This window comes from Papaver somniferum, chromosome 2 (genome assembly GCF_003573695.1).
Source record: "Papaver somniferum cultivar HN1 chromosome 2, ASM357369v1, whole genome shotgun sequence".
In the NCBI taxonomy this organism is placed as follows: Eukaryota; Viridiplantae; Streptophyta; class Magnoliopsida; order Ranunculales; family Papaveraceae; genus Papaver; species Papaver somniferum.
Window position 1 is genome coordinate 36,012,698 of NC_039359.1, and position 26,973 is coordinate 36,039,670.

The following is a 26,973-nucleotide window of genomic DNA, read 5'->3' on the forward strand; positions in this document are numbered from 1 at the left end:
GGCTTTGACAATAAACAAATCTGTCTCACACAGACAAGTCTATCAAAGGATCAATCTGTCTCCCACAGATAAACCCTAAAGGTTTTGTTCCGTCTTTTGATAATAATCAAGGTGAACAGGAACCAATTGATAATCCGGTCTTATATTCCCGAAGAACAGCCTAGAGTTATCAATCACCTCACAATAATCTTAATCATATGGTAGCGAAACAAGATGTTGCGGAATCACAAACGATGAAATGAAGAAATTTGTGATTACTTTTTATATCTTGCCTATCGGAGATATCAATCTCAAGCCAATCAATCTGATTGTACTCGTACGATAGAAGATGCAAGATCAGATAACACAACTACAATAAAAGTAGTATCGGTATGGCTTAACAATCCCAATGAAGTCTTTAAGTCGTTAACCCAGTTTGAGAAAAGAAAACCAGAGGTTTAAGGAGAATCGACTCTAGTATGCAAACCAGTATCACACGTAAGGTGTGGGGATTAGTTTTGCACAATACTAGATGTCTCCTTTATATAGTCTTTCAAATCAGGGTTTGCAATCAATGTTAGCTTAGTAACAAAGCATTCAATACTCACCGTTGGATGAAAACCTGATTATATTCAAGCTAATATTTCTCAACCGTTAGATCGAAAACTTAGCTTGTTACACACACTTGACAATGCACGCTTCTAGGTTTGTTAACCGTACCCAAACATATGCACTTGTTGGTTCAACAATAGTTAACCATATGAGCATTTCATATCAACCATGTACTTCTTTACCATAACTAGTTCAAATGACTTCAAATGAACTAGTTAGAGAGTTGTTCAATTGCAAGGAAATCTTATGTACTACATAAGAGACAATTGAAGAAAAGATGATTTGATTCACTTGAATCGGTTCATGAACTTTTATAGCCACGGTTTTCATAATAACCTTCTTTATACGTTTAAGTTCAGAAATCATCTTCAGATATATAACCTTCTTAAGTTCGCACACTAGGTTCGCGGACTAAGCAACCGGGCAGAGTTTACAAACTCCAACAGAAAATCTCGGCAAAAGACTTTCTGTCGGTTTGTGGACTGGTACTCACGCAACTAGTTTTTCAACTCCAGCAGAATTTCTCGGGATGAGAAGTTCGCAGTTCACGGACTTGGAAACAATCCATTCTTCCGGTTTCTCTTGATCAACAAAGTTCGCAAACTTTGGTTCAAGGAATATGACTTATACATAAATGTGTTTCCACAACAATGCTTATGTCCATCATTGGTTATGTAATCTAAACTCTCATTTCAATCATTGAAACATTCTTGGAGGACGTTATATAGTTGTTACACCATTTCTCGTCAAAGAAATTTTCAAAGTGATTGAAACATATCATGACTTTCGTCACTAGGTAAAGATAAACTTGATCGAAGCGAAAAGCTTACCAACACATATTTCGAGATATAAATAGGCGAGGTATACTTGGCTCGAAATACCAAATGTGTATAATCCAAGTCTATATATATAGCATACGACTTCTTGTCTCAAATAATAGGAGATAGAGTAGATAGACTTTTGAGTGATAGATAAGTTCAAGTCTTCACATACCTTTTTGTCGAGAAGTTCCACTGGTTCCTTGAGTAGTTCTTTTTCTTGTATGATGAATCTCCATGAAGTCCTTGAGCTCAGCTACACTTTCTATCCTAGTCCGAGACTTAGCTATAATAGACTAGAAATCAAGACTTATAGTTTTGATCACTAATATTGACAAACATGCTTGAGATAGCAACGCATGCGAGGTCGACCGAGCAATGCTCTAACAATCTCCCCCTTTGTCAATTTTAGTGACAAAACTATCATACATATGGAATACAAAAAAGATAAAGAAACTTTAGTAGCTCCTATTCCACATGTCTAATCTTCAACATTCCTCGAAATCTTCGTCACTTCCAAGTACTCCAATGATACCAAAGGTTGTAAGTTTAGCATCACCATTGTTGAAGATCTGTATCTATAACAATGAGAACGCATTGGTGTCGATCATTGTTATACAGTGTCATAGTATTATTACACAGTGTCAAAGTTCAATTGTATCACAACTTCAACAATAATACTATGGTGATATGTATCACTCCCCCTTAGTCAATACTCCATCTCACATGGAAACCACTCCCCCTTACATAATGATTTGAAAACCATATGTATTTGTAGTATGAACTACATATTAATTCTCCCCCTTTTTGTCAATAAAATTGGCAAATGTACAAGAACGGGATCATAATGAAATTTTCGAAAGAGACATTTCATTACTAAAATAAAAATACATACCAACTAATTTAGATGCAATCATAAAGCCGAAGCTAAATACATTCATCAAGGAGTTTAAAGATACAAGGTAACCCCTCTAATATTCCACAGCCGCACACCCCTCAAGATATGACCATTAAGCACAAGTTCAAAAGAACTCTCCCCCATTCGATGTCATTCCCGAAAGAACAACAAGGGCGACCTTAATTTCAAAAGAAAAGAAGGATTTTATTGGACACCAAAAACCACGAGAATGATTGTGTATATCCAAAAGACTCAATCAAATTAATCACAAGTAAACACATGATTAATTTAATCGGAATACGCAATTGAATTAAACACAAGAGGTGATCAATTTAATTGATTATGCTCAACATAAGAGAACTTATGGAGACATGAAAATATTCAACTAGATTAATTACAAGAGAACCCATAATTAATCTAAGGGCTTTTTACAAAAATAGGCCTGTTTTTTGGTGCTTTTCAAATCTAGGCCACTTTTTTTATTAATTGCTAGACTAGGCAAGTTTTGACCAAAAGTGATGGATGGAAAGTTAGCACCGTTAGGTGTAACTAAAAATACCTAAAAGTCCTTTGTATCACTGATTTAATGTTATATCATTGATTTAACTCAGTTAAATCAACATGAAAATTGTACACGTGGGCTCGGATATGCCATGTGGATTGCTTAAATGGGCTCGGATATGCCATATGGACTGATTACGTGGGAATCATGTCACGGGAAAAATTTGTACATATCACCATTCACAGTTCCATTAGTTGGCCCAATCTCCTTCAATTCAAAATCAATCCATGTAAAACCCAATTTCATATTTACACCAGAAATTCAACTAAGCTGAGCTGCCATTTTAGATTTCCATAAACCATTTGCAGCTCAGCTGCCACCAACTGCTCCTGCTCTCCACCTGATTCTACAGTTGAGAGCCCTCTCATTACCACCATTTAATCGCACAAAGCTGCCAACTTTAGCAGCAACAACTCCTTGTCATGCTCTTAACTGTACTTCTTTCACAGCCATTGCCAACTGCACTCTGCCACAGACAAATGTGTCCTTTCTAGTCAGTTTGGCATCAAATGTCTAATGTGAATTTACAACAATTCACACTTAGTGTCTGAAATGTTATATCTCATTTACTTAGAAATCTCCTCTAAAACAGTATTGTTATTCTTGCACAAGCCATACAGTCTAAACAACAAAATTTTAACTACAACAAAATATAATCGTTGTTTTTCACTAGTTGACTGGTCATGAAGACAGACTTTGAAAAAAAAAAGTATCAGCACAGTTTTAGTATTTCTTTACCTTGGACACTTCAAGTGGGATACATATCATCCTTGTATTGCGCCCGAACAAAGCTCAAGAGAAGCAACTCCTAGAATGGAAAACACATACAGTCTTCAATATCTACCAGCTGCAACACCTCAACCAACTATCACCACATCAAATTCACTACCTTCAACATCCTTCACTACCTTCTACATCCTTGTAATCTCATCATTTCCCGCCTTCAACTTCAGTTACAACCCTACAATTAAAGCTTTCTCTCAGCTCTTGTTAGTTCATCTCACCACAGCATCACTCCGCTGCAAACCACCTACCAACTCAAGAACCCATCTGCTCATTCAACACCAATTGCACATTTTGCTCTGTTACTCACCTCATGCCTCACTGTAATGAGCTACAACCACCAACAATAGCTCAATACCACCTGTAATTCTAAGTACCAGCACCATCTGAGACTGCAACCATTCTTGCAGTGCAACCCCTGCATATCTCGACAGCAGCAACTCATACCCTGTGTTGTTCTTGCTCAAATGCAACTACCAGCACCAATTACCATCAGAACTCAGTCACACACAAACCAAAATCAAATCTAGGAGCAACCCAATCTTCTTAATTCCTGCAATTTTCGGTTTCAATCTTCTGTGAAATCATACACAGCACCCATCTCTCCATCCAGGCCATCACGAACTGTGAATTAGTAGCACCACCATCTTCTTCTTCTGATGTTGTAATTAATCCAACAAGAACCCCACCTGAATTCCCATCGAGCTCAAACCCATTCACCAGATGACATACCCATCTCTATTCATCAACACAACTGCTGATTGCTTCATTACAAAGCTTCGATTTCTCACCCAGCAGCAGCAAAACCAACGGAAACCCTAACTCTGAATCACCACAGCTTAATCATTTCTTCTATTTCTGTTCGCATCTTTTGTTCACAGTTCAACCTTGCTCAATTCACCACCATTACCATCTCATAATCTCTACCAGTACCCATCTTCAAAACCTCTTCTTCTTGATAATTTGAGCACAACAGCAAATCACATCTCCGACCAATGGCATCTCCATCAGTTCATGTTGGTTTCTCTCGTCAATCACATCGATCTAATACTCAATTATAGAAGAAACTGTCTCTGATTCTCCTCAGATTAGATCCAAACACCATCAATACTTTCTTCACAAACTGAACCTTAATCTACTTTGCTTTTCAATTTCTATCAAACCCTTTTTCTCGAATTCCCATGTTCAATCAATTTTAGAACCATCATCAATTTCTTCCTACAAATCTTTTCAGTGAAACACTAATTTAATTCCAAATCCTCTCTTCACTAATTTGAGCAGAAGAAAGAAAACAGAAGGAGAAGAAAACAAAGAAGAAGAAGATAAAAAGAAGAAGAATGAATGAGATCGAGTTTATCTCGACTGGTTTCAGATACTCATGTCGTCACTATCATGGACGTTCAATTAATCCTCGAGATGTCGTCTTAGTTATATTAGGCTCTCAGATAGCAACACGTGGACATCTTATCTAGTGTGACTGACACACACGTGTGAAGGACATTTCATTAATCTTACCACATGTCTGAGATCTCCCTATATGATATTTTGGCGAGATATTGACAAGTCAACGCTATAAATTGACCGAGATGGTTAAAGTGGATGGAATCCGTTTAACTTGCCTAGTTTTGCAAGAAATAAAAAAAGTGGCATAGAAATGAAAGTGAGGGTCCAGACCAGGCCTACTTCTGCATATAATCCTTAATCTAATTGGAATACACAACCAAACTAATCACAAAATTAATCAATTTAATTGTCATTTGTTTTGCTCGACATAAGAAAACTTACGGAGCAATAACTAAATAACCAAACAAGATGATTAATTTAGTTCAATATGCTCGACATAACATATCTCACGGAACACCAACTAAGCTAATAAATCAACTTGGTTGTATAGTGCTCAACATAAGATGCATTACGGAGTCTCACAGTAATACATAAAAATATGGATCAGGGATGATCAATACTGTGGAATACACAAGGATTCATTCTATCTTCAATCACTATTTGCATAACGATATTAATAGACATAATCCTTGAAAAAAAAAATTTAACCTATCTTCCATCAAGTGTTTGACAATATAGGCTTAACTTTTGTATTTGTCAAAAGTCTATTCATTTTTTTACCAGTACGTGAATACCAATCACAAACGACTTTACTTTTGACAGAGTTTGGGACAAACATAGTTCACGGTCGTAAACACCAATATCCCATAACAAATTGCAATATATCCAATCATAAAGATTAATACTGCAAAAACATCATCCTCCAAATATTTTTAGAATTTAATACCAAATACACCTAAAAAAAGAAGATGAAAAATAATAGTTATGTATAGTCACAATCATTGTTATTCAAGCACTAGTTATTCTTCCAACTAAACCAAAAAGAATACATACTAGGAAACAATGTCTTTGAGAAATTCCTTATCATTCCTGAACTCCTTGTCGTCAACAACCATTGGAATATAAGGTTCGTGGAGGAAGAAGTCAATACCAACGAACCGTCTTGGCTGATGATGTCGAACCAGGGCCTTCTGAATTTCCAAAGATCTTAAAACGCAAGCATTTATTTCACTAATCTCCTTTCTTACTCCATTCAACTCATCAAGAACATCGGAAAACTTCTGAGAGTTAGAAGGGACAGCCCTTGGCTTTCTTGTATTCCTCCTCTTTGTTTTCAAGGAAGGAGTTACTGGAGATTTCCCTTTTTCCTTGATTGATGGCTTAACAATCATATTGACATCTTTTCCATCCAAATACATGATGCTCAGAGAACAATTATGAACAATTGGTTTTTGTGAGTGGAATTCACAATCTCATCAAGCAGTCTTAAGATATAAAGCATATCAGAGAGGAAAAAAGAGTGTAGGGTTCGCAACCTTTAAACAGGTTTGTGGATGCCCAACACTAAACCCTATAAAGAGTAGAATTGTCGATAATAATCCTTTACTTTATTTGATAGATAGGAAAAACAAACTAAAAGAAAAACTTTTCCTAAAGCCTGAGCGGTACACAATCTTATCTCTTTTGATCAGGCACATGAGACAAGATTTACCAAACAACACAACCAATTTGTGTTGTGGTGAACAACGATTTGTCCACCATTTTCCTCTAGAGATGAATCCTCAGACTTCTGTCTATCAAAGCGATTTGACCATACCTTATTCTCTAATGGTCTTATTTTTTCTTTGGAAACCAACTTCTTAGACGAAGATAAAATCCAACATACCTCAGCATTCTTCTGAGCAAGTTTAAGCTTTCTTGCCAATCGATTTTCTCTTCTTAGAAGTTTGTTGGCGTGCCTCACTTGATGTTTGTACTTGTAACATCTTGATATTTCATGACCTTTCTGGGAACAAAACGAGCACGTCAAACTTGGATAGTATTCAGGCATCTGTGGTGTGAACGCAGCTAAACACATAGTAGATCCTAAAACATTACAACCAGAGTTTCCAAAGGATGGGTCAATTGATTCTTCCAGCTTGATTGGATTCTCCTCTTCACCGAAACCATCAAGGTTGATATATGTATTGCTACAATTATCAAAATCAATGTTTTCACATAGAAGGCCGACACTTGATTTCCCGTCTTCATCAGAATCATAGATCTCAGACATCTCATAAAGTGTTACAGCAACACCTTTGTTCCCAGTGTATTTTCTACGATTTGGGCACTCGTTTGCAAAATGACTAAAACCTTTACACTTAAAGCACTATGGCATATCCTCGTCATTAGTCTCGTCATCATCCCTGTTTTTAGGAGGAGCGCGATTGTGAGGTTTATCTGATGACCTAGGTTTGTCTCTTGAAACCGTTTACTTCTCTTCAATAGAAGATCCCTAAACTGTCTTGTGATCAAGGAGACTGATTTTTCAAGATCTTCATCCGAAAAATCATCCTCAGACCGATCATCCTCAGAGATATAACTACGTTTACCTTTATCAAGTAATTTAGTGTTCTTTAGTGCTTTAAAGGAAACATCCTTTCCGATTTTGGATGTTTGCTTATGATCAAAGATCTTTAGCTTTCCAACCAATGTATTTCTGGAAAGATTATCAAGGTTATTTCCCTCAACGATGGCATGCTTCTTAGACTCGTATCTAGATGGCAGCGATCTGAGAATTTTCATCACAATGTTGTTTTCAGGAATAGTCTTACCCAATGCAAAAGATGCATTAACAATTTCAGACACTCTGTGATTAAACTCATAAAATGTATCTTCATCTTCCATACGAAGGTTCTCCCATTCGAAATTAATATTTTGAATTCTAGCTTCCTTTTCACTGGAGTTACCTTCAAATACGGTTTCTAAGATATCCCAAGCATCTTTGGACCTAGTGCAATTTGACACATGGTGCTGAAGATTTAGGGTAATGGCATGTATGATTGCATTCAAACCGTCGGAATTTTGCTTTGCAGCAAGTATCTCGGCAGGACTGTATTCACCAATATTCTTGGGAAAGTTTATATCTTCATCTGCCACAACGAGAGCATCATAGCCATTAACAACATATACCCATGATTGAAAATCACGTGCTTGAAGAAAAGCTCGCATGCAAATTTTCCACCATAAGTAATTAGAGCCATCGAAGACTGGTGGTACGTTAATAGAGATATCACCTCTGTCCATAGAGTCAGATCGCTAAAAACACAGACTTGTAAGGTCTTGAACGTGTTTTCCTGCTCTGATACCAATTGAAAAGGCGGGGGTCTAACAACACCACCCAATATTTCGCTTAGCAATCTGTATGGATTAACTCCAATATACTCTTCTAGAGAATCAACTAGACACTCAGACTCAATCTATATTAAAGTATATCTAGGAGTTAATATCTCTCTCTTGATTTGATTTACTCGAGCTAATAGAATCAACGAGTCTTTAATAAAATATAAGGAATAACTTGGCTGGTACCAAAAACCAATATCCAAGGATCAATCAATGACAATCAACAACCAAAGGTTGGATTACTCTAATTGATGATCTAACGCACAACCTGTATTATTTCAATTATAAAGATAAAACAATATGATGCAGAAATTGAAATAACACAGACACCAGAAGTTTTTTTAACGAGGAAACCACAAATGCAGAAAAACCTCGGGACCTAGTCTAGATTGAACACACACTATATTAAGCCGCTATAGACACTAACCTACTCTAAGATAACTTCGGACTGGACTGTAGTAGAACCCCAATCAATCTCCCACTGATCCAAGGTACAGTTATGCTCCTACTCCTTTGATCCCAGCAGAATATTGCGCACTTGATTCCCTTAGCTGATCTCACCCACAACTAAGAGTTGCTACGACCCAAAATCGCAGTCTTTGACAATAAACAAATCTGTCTCACACAGACAAGTCTATCAAAGGATCAATATGTCTCCCACAGATAAACCCTAAAGGTTTTGTTCCGTCTTTTGATAATAATCAAGGTGAACAGGAACCAATTGATAATCCGGTCTTATATTCCCGAAGTACAGCCTAGAGTTATCAATCACCTCAGAACAATCTTAATCATATGGTAGCGAAACAAGATGTTGCGGAATCACAAACGATGAGACGGAGACGTTTGTGATTACTTTTTATATCTTGCCTATCGGAGATATCAATCTCAAGCCAATCAATCTGATTGTACTCGTACGATAGAAGATCCAATATCAGATCACACAACTACGATAAAAGTAGTATCGGTATGGCTTCACAATCCCAATGAAGTATTTAAGTCGTTAACCCAGTTTGAGAAAAGAAAACCAGAGGTTAAAGGAGAATCGACTCTAGTATGTAAAATAGTATCACACGTAAGGTGTGGGGATTAGTTTTGCACAATACTAGATGTTTCCTTTATATAGTCTTTCAAATCAGGGTTTGCAATCAATGTTAGCTTAGTAACAAAGCATTCAATATTCATCGTTGGATGAAAACCTGATTTATATTCAAGCTAATATTTCTCAACCGTTAGATCGAAAACTTAGCTTGTTACACACACTTGACAATGCACGCTTCTAGTTTTGTTAACCTTACCCAAACGTATGCACTTGTTGTTTCAACAATAGTTAACCAAATGGTTAGCCATATGAGCATTTCATATCAACCTTGTTCTTCTTCACCATATCTAGTTCAAATGACTTCAAATGAACTAGTCAGAGAGTTGTTCAATTGCAAGGAAATCTTATGTACTACACAAGACACAATTGAATCAAAGATGATTTGATTCACTTGAATCGGTTCATGAACTTTTATAGCCACGATTTGCATACTGCATTCCTTAGTCTTTATACGTTTAAGTTCAAAAATCATCTTCAGATATATAACCTTCTTAAGTTTGCACACTAGGTTCGCGGACTTAAGCAACCGGGCAGAGTTTACAAACTCTAGCAGAAAATCTCGGAAAAAGACTTTCCGCCGGTTCGCGGACTGGGTTCTCGGACTGGTTCTCACGCAACTAATTTGTCAACTCCATCAGAACTTCTCAGGATGAGAAGTTCGGCAGTTCGTGGACTGATTTCATGGACTTGGCAACAAGCCATTCTTCCGGTTTCTCTTGATCAACAAAGTTCGCAAACTTTGGTTCAAGGAATAGGACTTATACATAAATGTGTTCCCACAACAATGTTTATGTCCATCATTGGTTATGTAATCTAAACTCTCATTTCAATCATTGAAACATTCTTAGAGGACGTTATAGAGTTGTTACATCATTTATCGTCAAAGCAATTTTCAAAGTGATTGAAACATATCATGACTTTCGTCACTAGGTAAAGATAAACTTGATCGAAGCAAAAAGCTTACCAACACATTTTTCGAGATATTGATAGGCGAGGTATACTCGGCTCGAAATACCAAATGTGTATAATCCACGTCTATATATATAGCATACGACTTCTTGTCTCAAAGAGTAGGAGATAGAGTAGATAGAATTTTGAGTGATAGATAAGTTCAATTCTTCGCATACCTTTTTGTCGAGAAGTTCCACCGGTTCCTTGAGTAGTTCTTCTTCTTGTATGATGAATCTCCATGAAGTTCTTGAGCTCATCTACACTTGCTATCCTAGTCCGAGGCTTAGTTATAATAGACTAGAAATCAAGACTTATAGTTTTGATCACTAACATTGACAAACATGCTTGAGATAGAAACGCATGCGAGGTCAACCGAGCAATGCTTTAACAGGTATGGGTGAATATTTCGTCCTAGGAAATAATGTTTTACATTCGTTTAAAGGAAGTACAATTCATAAACTTGTTTTATGAATCGAAAGGGAAATCGCTAGGCTTATTGGTATTGTTATTCATTGCAAATATTTGAATTACCAATGTGTGTTTAATATAACCCCTCATAACTTGTTTATGTATTTTGGTAAAACTATTCACAAGGCCTGACTTTTGTATTGGTATTACTTTTATTAGTGAAACCGATCTTAAGTAATCACCTGAGATGGTATGATCGATATTTGTAATTGATGTGACCATTCCTAGTCATTAGGTAACCGATCCTAGAACTTGGTTGGTACTAATCACAAGATGTGTAATCGATCCTTGTAGTAGGTTAACAAGTTTTAGTAATTGGTGTGACCGATCCTTTAACTTGTGCAACCGAATACAAGTTTATACCATATATATGTGGTAACCGATCCTAGTACCTAGTCAACCAACTTTTGGTAACTAGTGTGACCGATCCTAGTACTCTCATGGAGGTAGAATCGAAACTTGTTTTGGTAGAACCGTTAAACCCATGAATGGTGATTGAATGTTTTTTGATCAATCACATAGTTCTTGAAAATCAGATGAACCAATTTTAAACTCGTTTGGAAGTGTGGCAAATCGGTTCTAAGATTGTAAATATGAAAAATGATTTACAAAGTAAAGATATTACTTTGAACATGTGCAGTAACTCTTATCTTTTATTGTTCAAAGATATTCCTTAATAGCTAACGGAAAGAATCTCCGATCGAAATAAATTGAGAGTGTTTTAATTAAGGTTTTTACTTTTTATATGCTTTTAATTTCCAGCAATTAAAATGCATATCTTTAGAAAATAAAAATTAGTAATGTGCATTTAATAATTGGAGATTTTCTACTGAGATTTCAGATAATATTTGGACATAGCATTTCCAGGAATTATGAAAATCGATTTTGGCTTTATTGCATATCTTTGAGAATATTAGGTTTTGGAAATTCCTTGGTGTCCAAACTTCCTTGTCTATAAATACTGAAGTTTGCATTTCTAGCAAACTAATCCTCAGATCCAGCAAAACTACCTAGTTGTGTTGTTATTGGTGGAGCCTTCTATTCGGAGACCAAAGTACCATAATTAGGCGAAATCTCTTATGACCGCTCGTCTTAAAGACTTCTTTGGGATTGAGAAGCTCTATTAGTACCCTTGGTGGGAAACTAGATAATTGCAGTTTATTATCAGTTTTCGATTGATTTGATTGACTAGCAGTGGTTGAAATTTGATTGCACCTAGTTTGTTTATGCTTGAGAATATTTTCTTCTGATATAAGATTCACTCAAACTAGATCGAAGTTTCGACGGGGATCTTTAGACTGTTTGTAGATCTAAAGACGTCTTGTGATGATCCATTGTTAACAGACTCCGTTTTGTGTGTGATTGATCACAAGAGATTCAAGTTGATTGTGTGCAGGTGTTTATTGAAGATCAAAGAATATTTGAATACAAAGAAGATATTTGGGTTCATAATCTTTGGTGTGCACAAAACTTGTTTCGGCTGGAAAAGGATCCAACTATAATAGGTTTATCTTTGGTATAGATTTGATTGATTAGTTGAGTAGATCGGCATCAATATGTTTCTTTGTGATTAAAGTATTGATTTCATAATATTAACAATTACTTTGGTAGTTGTTGAAAATATAGATCTAAGGACCTGAAAAACGAGTTTATTGGGATAAACGGAAGAGCCTTTTGTCAAACTCATATCACGTTGTTTGAAAAGAGTTGTTACCGAACATATTTGTTGTTCCTTTACTGTTTGGAATACGAACCAAAGGAATTGTTTCAAGTGCGTGACTCATTACAAGTTGGAGGCGCAGGGATACAGACGGAACTAGGTGAACTATAGGTTTAGTTGCTTGGTCTCAACTATACGAAGTTGGTTTAGATTTTTTTATAACGGCTTAATCCTGGGAGTATTCAATTCTGGACAAGGTCCCGGGGTTTTTCTGCATTTGCGGTTTCCTCGTTAACAAAATCTTGTCGTGTCATTTACTTTTATTTTCCGCAATTATAATTGTTGTTATTATAATATAAAGTAAATTACACAAACGTTAGTTCCTATTTACTTGATAGCAATCCTATTGTGTTTGGTTAAGTCTCAACCTTTTATCAAGGAAACATACTTCGTTGTTGTATTGTCTTGATCTTGTATCCATAGTCAATCACACAAGTTATCTTGTTGTCGTATTGTCTCGATCTCGTATCAGTAGACGACCACACGAAGTGTGAACCGATTAGTTGTATTGTCTCGACTTAGTCCATAAATAATCACTTTCGGATAAAGGACTTATATATAGAAAAGTTTTAGATTGGGGTATATTTGGGTACCTTCGTATTTTCAATTGGTATCAGAGCAGGAAAACACGAAAAGATCTAACAATATGTGTTTGGTGCGATCCAAACAATAAGAATGAACTCGAGTTCTCATGAATCGACTTCTATTAACGTACCGCCAAGATTTGACGGAACAAACTATCTATGATGGAAATCTGCTAAGAAATTTTTTCTTCAATCACAAGACTTTAATACATGGCTATTAGTCGTGAATGGTTATATTCGTCCAAAGATAGAAAATTCTGAAACTGAGTTTAAACGCTTAGTAGATTTTTCAAACGAAGAAAAGGCTCTTGCAAAGCAGAATTCAGATGGTTTGAATGCTATAATACATGCTGTAAGCCGTAATCTACAACATCATGTATCAACATGTCAAACTTCGAAAGAAGCTTGGGATAATCTTCAGATCGTATTCGAATGAAACACATCAGAGAAAGAACCTAGACTTCAAACTCTTACATCCGATTGGGAAAACCTTCGAATGGATGACAACAACACTTTTAAAGAGTTTCATATTAAACTCTCTGAGATAATTAATACTTATTTCTATCTTGGAAAGACTATTTATGAAAAGGATATAGTGTGCAAAATTCTCAGATCGTTGCCATCTAGATACGATTCTAAAAAGCATGCAATCATAGAAGCAAATGATATTTCAACACTCTCACGAAGCACACTCGTTGGAAAGTTAAAGATCTTTGATCACGAATCACAGTATATTCAAACAAAAGGAATCGCTTTTAAAGCTACAAAAGCTCCGAAAGCTCCAATGGAGAGGAATAGACAGATGGATGATTCAGATGAACTAGACAGTTTCGAGATCTCTTAAAGAAAAGAAATAAGAGTTTCATAAAGGATACTCATCGATCTTCTCGTCCACATGTGAAAAAGGATCATGAAGAAGATGATGAATATCAGCCGCAGTGCTTTAAGTGTAAAGGGTTTGGTCATATTGCTAAAAGTTGCATAGGCAACCCAAGTCAATCTCAAGATACTTATCCAGTTGAGGTAACGAAAGAAACATTTCACATACGATAATAGATCAAGAACACTCTGGTTGTTCAAAATTCCATAATGAGAGAAAATCTCATACTAATACCGCCTAATCAGTATTAACATTCTTTCCTCACCTCGTGTGCCAATTTTTGAGGGAGGAAGAAGAAAGATCCAGGCACTTACGTGTAGATTATGGAAATAAAATCTAGTAATTGAAAATATTTGAGATATTCATATTTTTAATAATATTATATTTTCAGTAGTATGAAAATTATAAAAAGATCGTTCTCTTTTCTTGGTCATTCCTTGTCCGAACTATGAGTCTGGATACAGTGTCGTCTCTTGATAAGATGATCAGAAAGATCACTTTAAGAATAAGTATGCATCTTCTCTTGATATAGAGAAATCAAAGAGAAAAATAAAAAAGAGAGATTGGCTTAGCAAGAAGGAAAGAGATGATATGCTGAAGAAAGATCAATGTATTGAAGCATTGACACACTTTTGTTTTCAATCAAAGACCGAATTACATGTTCTTGCAGAATCCTTCACGAAAATTTCTCAACTGCAAGAAATTCAGGTCAAATAACAAGGTTATTTACTTGAAGAATTTCACAAGTTGAAGACTGAAAGTAATAATCTACCTTCCTCTATCATTGAGATGAAGGATTAATCAAGAAAAATAGACATCGGTTTTTTATTTCTTTCAATAAATTATATAAGGTCTATTTTGAATAAAACTATCTTATTTATGAATAAAATTATTATTTTATAATTCTTCTTGTGATAGTTTTTGATTACATAGCCTGTGCTTGAATGTTTTATATTATTACTATGTATGTTTATGGGATGTTTGATTTCGGTTTTCATGACCTTAATATTCGATCTCATATGTGTGAACCCTTATGGTTTGGGTGACTTTTTGATTTAGTGGGATTGAGTTCTAGCCCATGTTGGTAGGCTTTATCAAAGGATCAGAAGGGGTTCCAATTGAAACAATATGTGAAAAAGTCACAATATGTTGAATCGTTTGGTTTAGCATAAAAGCATATGTGTTTCGGGGTTTCAAATTTTGCATTGCGTTAGTTAAAACCGGTTTTCAACCTTTCTCTGGTAAAGGTTGGTTGTTGTTGTTCTTTTGTCTTGCGAAAGGATGACAACATGATGATATTCTCCCCAGAAAGATATGAAGAAAAGGAGAAGAGGATGCGGAACTTGAGGTAACGAATTTGTTAGTTAATTGTTTCCTGATTAAGAAAAGCCTGATTTTATTGCATATATTTTTTGCTTTTGCTTAACAAAATTTCGTTACAATTGATGTTTTATTTCATAAGTGTGTATGGATGTGTTTGATTCAATTGTTTCCGGTTAAGAAAAACTATTGTTATTTTGCTTTATTGTTTGGTATCAATTATTTAGGCTTACGAAATTACGGTGCTATTGTGGTACTTTAATGTCTATGTTGTTTCAATTGCTTTCGGTTTAGGTAAATAATTATGCAAGTTGATTTATTTGGTTTGTATGAATTGTTTATGGCTTAACAAAAGGAAAGGTTTTCGGGATGAATTGTTTAGTCCAATTCGATTCCCGATAAGAGAAACTAAATTAATTATGATCTTAGTTAGACTTATCAAAGTGAAAGTTTCGGTTATTCAAGTCTAATTGAATGCCTTAACAAGAAATGCTAGTTAACTAACCTAGTACTTGTCTTGTTTAAAAGTGAAAGGTCTAAGTTATTGATGAGAATAACTAGAGCCTGATGAGAAAAATAGAGTTAATTGTGATCTTTATTTTGGTCTTATCAAACAAGAGATTGTATTTGTACGATCGGTTTAGCAAAGGAACTAAGGTGCTTAGTCAATTTTTGGTTTGCTAAACTATTAGGAAAAATTTCTTTGGCAATTGTTTCCTTGGTAACATATCGAAACAAAATTACTTTGTAGTTTCGGTTTTGATATTGGTTATCAAATATGGTGTGTGGAACCCTCGTGCTTAACTCTTATAGGTTTTGCAAGTCTCTTTGTAATATTTGTAAGATCCTTTCGGTTTGTACTTTATTTGCTCATACCTTTGCCATTTTGTGACAAAAAGACGGAGAAGTATATGGAGTAAACTAGTGATATTGATATTTATTTGGTATCACTAAGGAAAGGACAATGGTGCTTAAACGTTATATCTAACGAAAGAGTAAATCATAGACTAAGGGGGAGTAACATATCATATGATGATGGAAATAACAAAGACGTGCATATTGAAAATCTACCTATCTTACCTTTAGGGGGAGTATTAGCTTTGCTATTATAGTGTCAACAGCAGCATTTAAAGGATTGAATGTATACAGGTTATTGTGTTATTGAATTTGGGAATCAAGCGTATGTGTAATGAATTCTTGTAATTTGTTTATCCATATGATGTAAGAGTTCTGTCACTAAAATTGACAAAGGGGGAGATTGTTAGAGCATAGCTCGGTTGAACCCACCAAGCGTTGGTATGACAAGATTGGTTGTCATATTTTAGTGAACCAAAACTCATTTAAAGAGTCGCTTTATTATTTACTAGAGTCAACTTCGTATAGGTTAGCTTAAAAGTATTAGGATATGATACATTAAAAGTATTACGTGAAGACTTGAAGAATGTGAAGAAGTAAGGAGATACAACGACAACATCATCCTTCCACTTGAGGTTAGTAATATTTGACTTAAACTGTTTCATTCCCTAACGTATCTTTCAAGTCGTGCATATTGAAAACATAACTGCGAAGCTTTGAATGATTATACTCTAGTTAGACATAGTATTAAGGAATTACAATACGAAGTATAACATCTATATTTTGAACTTCGTACATAAGACATCGACATAATCTTATGAATGCTATTGTGATTATGTATGGGTATGGGTGAATATTTCATCCTAGGAAACAATGTTTTTCATTCATTTAAAGGAAGTAAATTCATAAACTTGTTTGGTGAATCGAAAGGGAAATCGCTAGGCTTATTGGTATTGTTATTCATTGCAAATATTTTGAATTACCAATATGTGTGTTTAGTGTAACCTCTCATAACTTGTTTATGTATCTTGGTAAAACTATTCACAAGGCCTGACTTTTGTATTGGTATGAATTTTATTAGTGAAACCGATCTTAAGTAATCACCTAAGATTGTAAGGTGTGACTGATCACAAGAGAGAGTGTAATCAATCCTTGTAAGAGATTTAACAAGTTTTAGTAAGTTGGTGTAACCGATCCTAATTTGTTTTCTGATATAAGATTCACTCAAACTAGATCGAAGTTTCGACGGGGATCTTTAGACTGTCTGTAGATCTAACGACGTCTTGTGATAATCCATTATTAACAAACTCTGTTCTGTGTGTGATTGATCACAAGAGATTCAAGTTGATTGTGTGCAGGTGTTTATTGAAGATCAAAGAATATTTGAATACAAAGAAGATATTTTGGTTCATAATCTTTGGTGTGCACAAAACTTGTTTCGGCTGGAAAAGGATCCAACTATAATAGGTTTATCTTTGGTATAGATTTGATTGATTAGTTGAGTAGATCGGCATCAATACGTTTCTTTGTGATTAAAGTATTGATTTCATAATATTAACAATTACTTTGGTAGTTGTTGAAAAGATAGATCTAAGGACCTGAAAAACAAGTTTATTGGGATAAACGGAAGAGCCTTTTGTCAAACTCATATCACGTTGTTTGAAAAGAGTTGTTACCGAACATATTTGTTGTTCCTTTACTGTTTGGAATACGAACCAAAGGAATTGTTCCAAGTGCGTGACTCATTACAAGTTGGAGGCGCAGGGATACAAACGGAACTAGGTGAACTATAGGTTTAGTTGTTTGGTCTCAATTATACGAAGTTGGTTTAGATTTTGTATAGCGGCTTAATCCTGAGAGTATTCAATTCTGGACAAGGTCCGGGGGTTTTTCTGCATTTGCGGTTTCCTCGTTAACAAAATCTTGCTTTGTCATTTACTTTTATTTTCTGCAATTATAATTGTTGTTATTATAATTTAAAGTAAATTACACAAACGTTAATTCCTATTTACTTGATAGCAATCCTATTGTGTTTGATTAAGTCTGAACCTTTTATCAAGTAAACATACTTCGTTGTTATATTATCTCGATCTTGTATCCATAATCAATCATACAAGTTATCTTGTTATCGTATTGCCTCGATCTCGTATCCATAGACGATCCCACGAAGTGTGAACCGATTAGTTGTATTGTAATTCAGTCCATAGACAATCACTTTCGGAGAAAGGATTTATAGGTGGAAAATTTTTATATTGAGGTATATTTGGGTACCCTCGTCTTTTCAGAGCCGTCTATTCGGAGAGGAAAGTACCCTAATTAGGACAAATCTCTTATGACCGCTCGTTTAAATACTTATGTGAGATCAGGAAGCTCTATGAGTACCGTTGGTGGGAAACTAGATAATTGCATTTTTATTTTAGTTTTTGATTATTTATTTGATTGACTAACGGTTGTTGTAACTTTGATTGCACCTAGTTTGATTATTCTTGAGAGCCTTCTCTTCTGGCATAAGGGTCACTCAAACTATATCCAAGTATTGACGGGATCTTTAGAACTATTTGTTAGATCTAAAAACATCTTATGATAATTTATATTAACAGACTCCGTTCTGTGTATGACTGATCACAAGAGGATTCAATTTTGTGTTGTGCAGGTTTAAAGAAGGTAACTGAATATTTGAATACAGAGAAGATTTTCTTACCAGTTTTCCTATCTTTTGTGAATTTTGTGCACACATCTTGATCGACTAGGATCTGACTTAGATTAGATTTATCTAGTCATAAGGTCGTATTGATCGGCAACTATCATTTGGTGGCACTCTTCAGTTTTTGAATCCGATAATTGTGAATCTGAATCTAAGTTACTGATTCGGATTGATCATACCCGACAAAGGAGTTTATTAGTTTAAATGGAAGATCCTTTTCCAACAACTCAAGATATCTTTTCTCAAAGATTGATTAGAGTGGTTACCAAACACTTTTATTCCTTTACTATTTGGTACACGATCGAAAGGAGTGGTGATTCACATGCGTGACTATCGAAGTCGAAGACGCAGAAATACCGAGAAAACTAATTAGTTAGGGGTAGTCTACTTGGTCTTAACTATACGAAGTTGGCTTTGGATTTTGTAGTGCGGCTTAATTCTGAGAGTATTCAAAACTGGACTAGGTCCCGGGGTTTTTCTGCATTTGCAGTTTCTTCGTTAACAAAATTCTTGTATTGTGTTATTTACTTTATTCCGCATTATAATTGCTTTACTATAATTAAGTAAATAATACTTCGTGTGTTAATCCAAATTACTTGACATTGATCCTAATAGTCAATCGGTTTTATTGTAACTATTGTCATGTAAATATGTTGTTGTCGTATTGTCTCGACTAAGTCCATAGATAATCACACAAGGTATAGGACTTCTAGGTTGATATTTAAAGGATTGTGGTGTATTTGGGTACCCTCATCTTTTCAAAGCCATTTTGTTGTCCCTTTTTCCATGACTGTTATCTGTTACCTATAACATGTCAGAAGCATAGAGTGTGTAAGAGGCCATAATATACTCAACCATAAAAGTATACTGTATCAAGAACATTGTATCCAAGAGTATAATATTGCAAAGTAACACCCACAAACTTATATAAGCATATGCATAGGCTACTAGTACATTTCTTTACTCTTAAAAGAACTCTTCCTTACTTTTTGGCTAGTCTATTAGTATTCTATGTATACAATGAAGCGACCAACATAATATTTAACATATATCCATATATATAAAAGATGGATCAAAGCCTCCATTTCAACTCTTGAGTCTCTACTAACAATTATATTTAATGCGGGTACATAATGCATAAGATAAAGAGATTATATTAAATGAAACTTAATAGACAACATGATCTATATATTTGTAAAGAATTTTCTTCATCAATCGAGTGAAAAAGAAAACTATTAAATCTTACAAAAATAATCAATTTCAGAGACTTTATCTATTAAACTCCAACAATGATATGAAAAAAAATTTATAATAATATTAAACTGCAACAAATTAAAGAATTGTGCATAAAAAACAATTATTTTTTTAAAAGCTTCATCAACAAAACAAATAAACCCCAAAAAAATTATGTCTCCGTTAAAGTAATTGTTTATAAAACAATTATCCTCCGTTAAAGTGATTGTAGAGGAATTTTGTGAAGCTTTGACATTGATATAAATCACTTAGTATATTGTGATACTGCACTCTGACAAATCAATGGCAATTAATTTTAAGAAATATTAAGTTTTTATTGATGCAATGTTTAATTTGGATGCTTCTGTGCGAAATCCTTCTGTAGTGTATTACTAATAACACTGATGTGTACACATTTTGTTGGTATTTGATTTTGCAAATTTTCGGTTATTAGTTGGTTCAATATTTAATTTGGATGCTCCTATGTAATATTTCATATATAGGCATATCTCAGTTACTCTGGCTTGAATACTATAGTATGCTCCCTGATTGATGTTTCACATGCTAGTAACCGAAACCATATAATTTTAGTTTACTTGTTTGCCGTATAGATGGAATATGTTTTACGATGTGGATTTTATTGTTTACTTATTTTGTCTGTCATTAATTTTATTGTTGATATGGAAAACACATGACTTTGCAGCGCCAATATTGATCGGTCCGGCTACGATAGGAACAGGGCACATACTCCAAGTATGTGACCCCTTTTCTTTACGTGACACATCAGCTTCCTAATGATTGCAAAAAACATATTATTTGTTGTTTTTTGTTATTATTTTATTATCCATAATTTACTCATTAAATTAGGCGTGTCTTTTTTCCTTTTTCTTCTCACCCATTTATTTCCAAATTAATTGCTATATCATATTACTCTCATTTATAATTTAAATTCATTGAAGATTTTATGAAAAAGGTTTCCTAAAGGTGAAGATTTTTATACCCACGACATCCTAAAAAGAAAATATTGCTAAAGCATCATTGATGACAGGTAACAAAAGTTCTCTCTGGTTCTTATACCCACGAGGAAGTTGGCAAGCCAGGTACAGTGAAAAATATCATTATTAAAACGATATTGTATTTGCTCTCCCATAACCTTATGTTGTATTATTGTACACTTGTTATGTGTTGTTTTCAGGTGGCTTTTAACTTCGAGAAATATAGTAAATCACATGGGTTAACTTTAACTACCTGTTGTGTAGCCAATGGTGCATCTCGATACGGTCCTCGAGAAAATGAACTGGCAAAGGTGGTTGATATTGTCAAAAGATTGACTTCATGAAATCCTGGTGCATAATCATAATGCTTCGAGGATCCTGGATTTTGTCTCATTAAGGTTCCGTGTCCTTGACGATGATGATGCGATGCTTGACATTCTTGATGATGTTCACTCGTTCTTGGTACGTGCTACAATGAGTTTGACTGTATAGTTTTTATATTATCTTATCTTTTCTCTCGACGAGTAGGGTTTTTTTGTGGCTTAACAAAATAATTCTGAATTTGTAACCTAAAGGCAGTTTTTTTGTTTGTTTGTTTGTTACGAGTATACATACGTAACTGAAATAATTTTGGGCTCTGTGGTTCGTAGTGAAAGCATCATGGTTGTTGAAATTGCGTTGTTCTTCTTTTTCTTCTAATCCGTTAGTTCCAAACAAGTTGGGGTAGTCTAGAAAGGAATAACGAGGACTTCCCAAACTGACCCATCTTGGTACTGCTCTCGCCATCTTTTGGTTTGTCGCCAATTCGCCGCGCCTATCACAACCCTATTTTTATAGGGGAATGGCTGTGTTTTCTAGTGAAAACTATTTAAACCCCATACTATATGGGACATACATAAAGAAACCTCACAAAATGGATCCTTCATTCCGAACTTCATACTTTCAGATTTTGTTATTACTAGGTCAAAAACCTTCAATTTTGGGGCTTGATATTAATTTTTTCTTGATCGCTGGAGTAATTTTAAATTTTTATTACCAAAAATAACCTCCACTATATATCGTTAGTTTCAGAAGCAAAATCAAATCATTTTATTTTTATTTACTATTTCAATTCTAGAGCTTCGACGGTTTTAGTTAGGGTTTTCTTTTCATCTGATACCTTCATTTTATTTTGTACTTCTGGAATCGATTGATTAAATCAACCAATAAGTCTTTAATCGATCTTCAATCAAGCTTTAATAGGTTCCGGTCAGTCAAAATTGATATTAGGTATGATTGTTTTTATCATGCAGAGATCTGATTTTGAATTTTATAGTTTTTTTTTTCATCTTTTCTTCTCTGATCTATTTATTTCAGATTTGATTTTATGATTTGGATGTCGATTTAAAAAAAACTTAGCCGAGATTGAAGGTTACATGAGATTTTTGGAGTTTTTCAATCTCGCGATGAAACCATTGTAATGTAAGAATGAATTATGAATTTGAAGATTCGAGATCATAATAAGTTGTAGTTAATATTACTTGTATTTTAAATTTGTTTTACTGTTTGTGTTAGAGCATTGCTCGGTTGAACCCACCAAGCGTTGGTATGTCAAGTTTGGTTGTCATATTTTAGTGAACCAAAACTCATTTAAAGATTCGTTTGATTATATGCTAGAGTCAACTTCGTATAAGTTAGCTAGAAAGTTACTAGGATATGAAACTTACAAGTATTACGTGAAGACTTGAAGAATGTGAAGAAGTAAAGAGCTACATCGACGGCATCATCCTTCCTCTTGAGGCTAGTAATATTTGACTTGAACTATTTCATTCCTAACGTATCTTTCAAGTCGTGCATATTGAAAACATAACTGCGAAGCTGTGAATAATTATACTCTAGTTAGACATAGTATTAAGGAATTACAATATGAAGTATAACGTCTATCTTTTGAACTTCGTATATAATACATCGACATAAATTTATGAACACTGTTGTGATTATGTATGGGTATGGGTGAAGATTTCGTCCTCGGAAACAATGTTTTACATTCGTTTAAAGGAAGTACAACTCATAAAATTGTTTTGTGAATCGAAAGGAAAATCGCTAGGCTTATTGGTATTGTTCCTTGCAAATCCTTGGATTAACAATATGTGTATTTAGTATAACCACTCATAAATTTTTTATGTGTCTTGGTAAAACTATTCACAATGCCTGACTTTTGTATTGGTATGACTTTCATTAGTGAAACCGATCTTAAATAATCACATGAGATGGTATGATAGATATTTTGCAATTGGTATGACCAACTCTAGACATTGGGTAACCGATCCTAGTAAGAGGTGAAACCGATCACAAGTATGTGGAATCGATCCTTGTAAGAGGTACAACAAGTTTTAGTAATTGGTAACCGATCATATGACTTGTGCAACCAATCACAAGTAAATACCATAATAATGTGGTAACCGATCCTAGTACCTAGTCAACCAATTTTTGGAAAACTAGTGTGACCGATCCTAGTACCCACATGGAGGTAGAACCGTAGCTTTGTGTTTTGGTAGAACCGTGAAACCCATTAATGGTGATTTGATAGGATAATCAATCACATAGTTCTTGGAAGTCAGATGAACCAATTGTAAACTTGTTTGGAAGTGTGGCAAATCGGTTCCAAGATTGTAAATATGAAAAATGATTTACAAAGTAAAGATGTCGACATACTTTGAACATGTGCAGTAATTCTTATCTTTTATTGTTCAAAGATATTCCTTAATAATTAAAGGAGAATCCCGAATCGAAATAAATTGAGAATCTTTTAATTAAGGTTTTTAGTTTTATATGCTTTTAATTTCCAGCAATTAAATGCATATCTTTAGAAAATAAAAATTGGTAATGTGCATTTACTAATTTGAGATTTTCTACTGAGATTTCGGTCAATATTTGGACAGAGCATTTCCAAGAATTATGAAATATGTTTGCAATAGATAAATCTAGCAAACTCACAAATCCAGAATATTTACACTCAGTTAAATGAGAAGCCCGGATTATTAACCACCTCTCAAGAAAAATCTTAAACCGTTCAATTAAGAAGAGTTTTAAATATCTATCTTGACGAATCATAATGTCCGAGACGAATAGAATGTTGATATTTCTATCGATATCGTTTCTGGAAGAGACTAATAAAACCTCGATAACGGAAAGAACAAGATCGGAATACACAAGATATCAAGGTAAAGACAATCGGACCTAGATTCACGAATCCCTAAGTGAAGTCTTTAAGTAAACCTAATAATGTTTCTCAAGGAAATATAGGTTCATAGCGGATGACTCTAGCAAACAGCTAGCACAAAAAAAAGTACTAGGTATTGAATATCATGGTTGTTTGAGTCTCTCTATTTATGGATTTTCAAGACTATGATTGCAAATTCAAGCTAAGATAACTTGAGATTGAAGCAAACACTTTCGCAGTTTAGATGAAACCTTTGTTAGGAGTTTTTGTAAGTGTGTGAAAAGTTTGTCTTAAAAGTACATAGAAGAATATACAATATGGTCCAGGGTACTAAAACCGTGTATAACGATAGTTCATGAAAAGTATGCTATATGAACGTATAAGCAATATCATGTTTATTTAAAATTTAAGACATTGAATCATGATTGTGACTACTCGTTTTCCCGTAGTCTACGTAATGTATACAACTCTGAGGATCTGATACTAAGTAGTATTGATATCTCTGTTGAACTGATAATGCTAAGTAATAAATGATATCTAAGATCACAATATTAACGAAGAACACAAATATAATGTAAAATCTCATAAGTTATCATGAGACACAAGAGATTACGTGGTTCAACATTTGTCTACGTCCACGGCGTAATGAGTGATTGTTTTGTATTAAGTTTGAGGTGGTTACAAAGATCTTAAATGCTTCCCAAAGTAATAGAGAGAACTCAAGTTGAAGTAAATACTTAAGTTCTAAACACTAAAGAGGTATAAGCTTAAGACTAGATCTTCTCTCCTAGATATTGAATGCCCTTAGTTTGTTGGTGAGGCTTGGTATTTATAGCCCCTCTTGCTCCAGGTATATCTTTGTTGTCTAGGGTCCATCGTCTCCTGATATACTTTTCGTACCAATGGTACCTTCGTACACCGCTACCTTCTCCAGTTGTATTTCGCCACCTCAGCTAGCCAACGTTCCTTCGGGAACTACCCAACCTTAGTACAGGTTGTACCTTCGTTCACCGCCAGCTTCCGCCAATCAGGTTCTGCCACGCTTTCTCTTTCCACGTGCCTTGATTCATGCGTGTAGATAAGAGATTTGAGCATTTAATGCTGATTGGATGCGTCATCTACCTTTGTCCCCTCGCCAGATGCCTCTATATAGACTAGGCTTTTACCCTTCTTATCTTGACCGTTTAGGCTTTCTTTCTTGGGATAAGATAAAGTAGATATGCGGAGGTATCCCTTTCTACTTAGGCTTCTCTGTTTAGTGAAGGCTACACAGTTAGATATGTATGCAACCACTAAGATCGTGACACGTGCTTCACAGAATATTGGTATTCACAGTTTGCCCCTTTTCTTTCATATTCTACCGTTTGGTAGAAGTGGAAGAAAACTTCTGTTACCCTGCCAATTTTGCACGTACCGATTTGATGGTCCCTACATGTCCTTTCATGCAATAACTTCCCCTTGAATTTCGGGACATCCAAATTTTTTGGATTTTCCAGTCGCCTATAAGAAGGGAACAATGAGAATGGATTTTATTAACTCACTTTCTCCTTCTTCCTCGAACTGTCGCTCTCTATCTCTTTCATTGAGATTCTTCTCTGCTGCTAACTGCTCCTTTTCTCCTTTGATTCTCCGCGTGCTTTGGATCCACAGTCGATCGTACAAGTAAGTGATACTCGCTTTTTGGTTTTGACTAGGAGATTCTCTGATGTTGCCATTATACTTGCATGTGAGAAATTCTGTTCTTTTTTACTTGTTTGATCCGTATGGGAACTTGGGTTTTACTCTATTTTGGTCGTTGATGGTGATTTCACCATGATTGTTCTTCGCCTGCAACTTTGATCATGTGATCAATGGTTCTTGTTTTTCTCCCATAATATGTTTAGACTGCTCCCTTTGGTTGGTTAAGTGAAACCCATGCCCAAAGTTCGTCAGTTTTTTCCTTTAATTCGCTTTTGAACGGACTGCAATTTTATTCTGCCATTGTTGATGGAGATGTTCTTCCTGTTGGTGTTAGGCATTTTGAGGCTTCCGAAGAAACCTACGCGCAAGGGTCCGAAGATATCTTCATCGACTGATCCTCCTCCGCGAATGGATCATCCTAATGTTACGCCATCTCCTCCTCTTGAGGATTCTAAGGTGCCTACGGTCGCTGAGGAGGCTGCGGACCCTGATGTTGAAGAGTTTGTTATTGAAGACCTTCCACCTCCTCCTCCTCACTATGAGCTTCAGAGGCTCCAACTGCGTGACAAGGACAGCTTTGCTCATCTGTCTGTTGCTGAGATTACCATGTCTTTTCGCCTTCACAAGTTTGAGATTTCCTTTGTTAATGGCCCTGAAATTCTCACCGAGCCTCTCATTCGAGATTTTCCTTACGATGAGAATAATCTTTTGATTAGCGTTGGCCAACTGGCCGCAGGTATGCTTCTTCCTTTGTATAGTATAAAGGATCCTTTCTATTATGACGTCTTGTCCACCAGGGATGACCCGACAAATAAGACTCAGGTCCGGGGAGTTTACCAGTATACTGTTAATTACTGGCGTGCCCTTCGTGAAAGCTGGTATCGTAGCAAGGGCAAAACAACCTT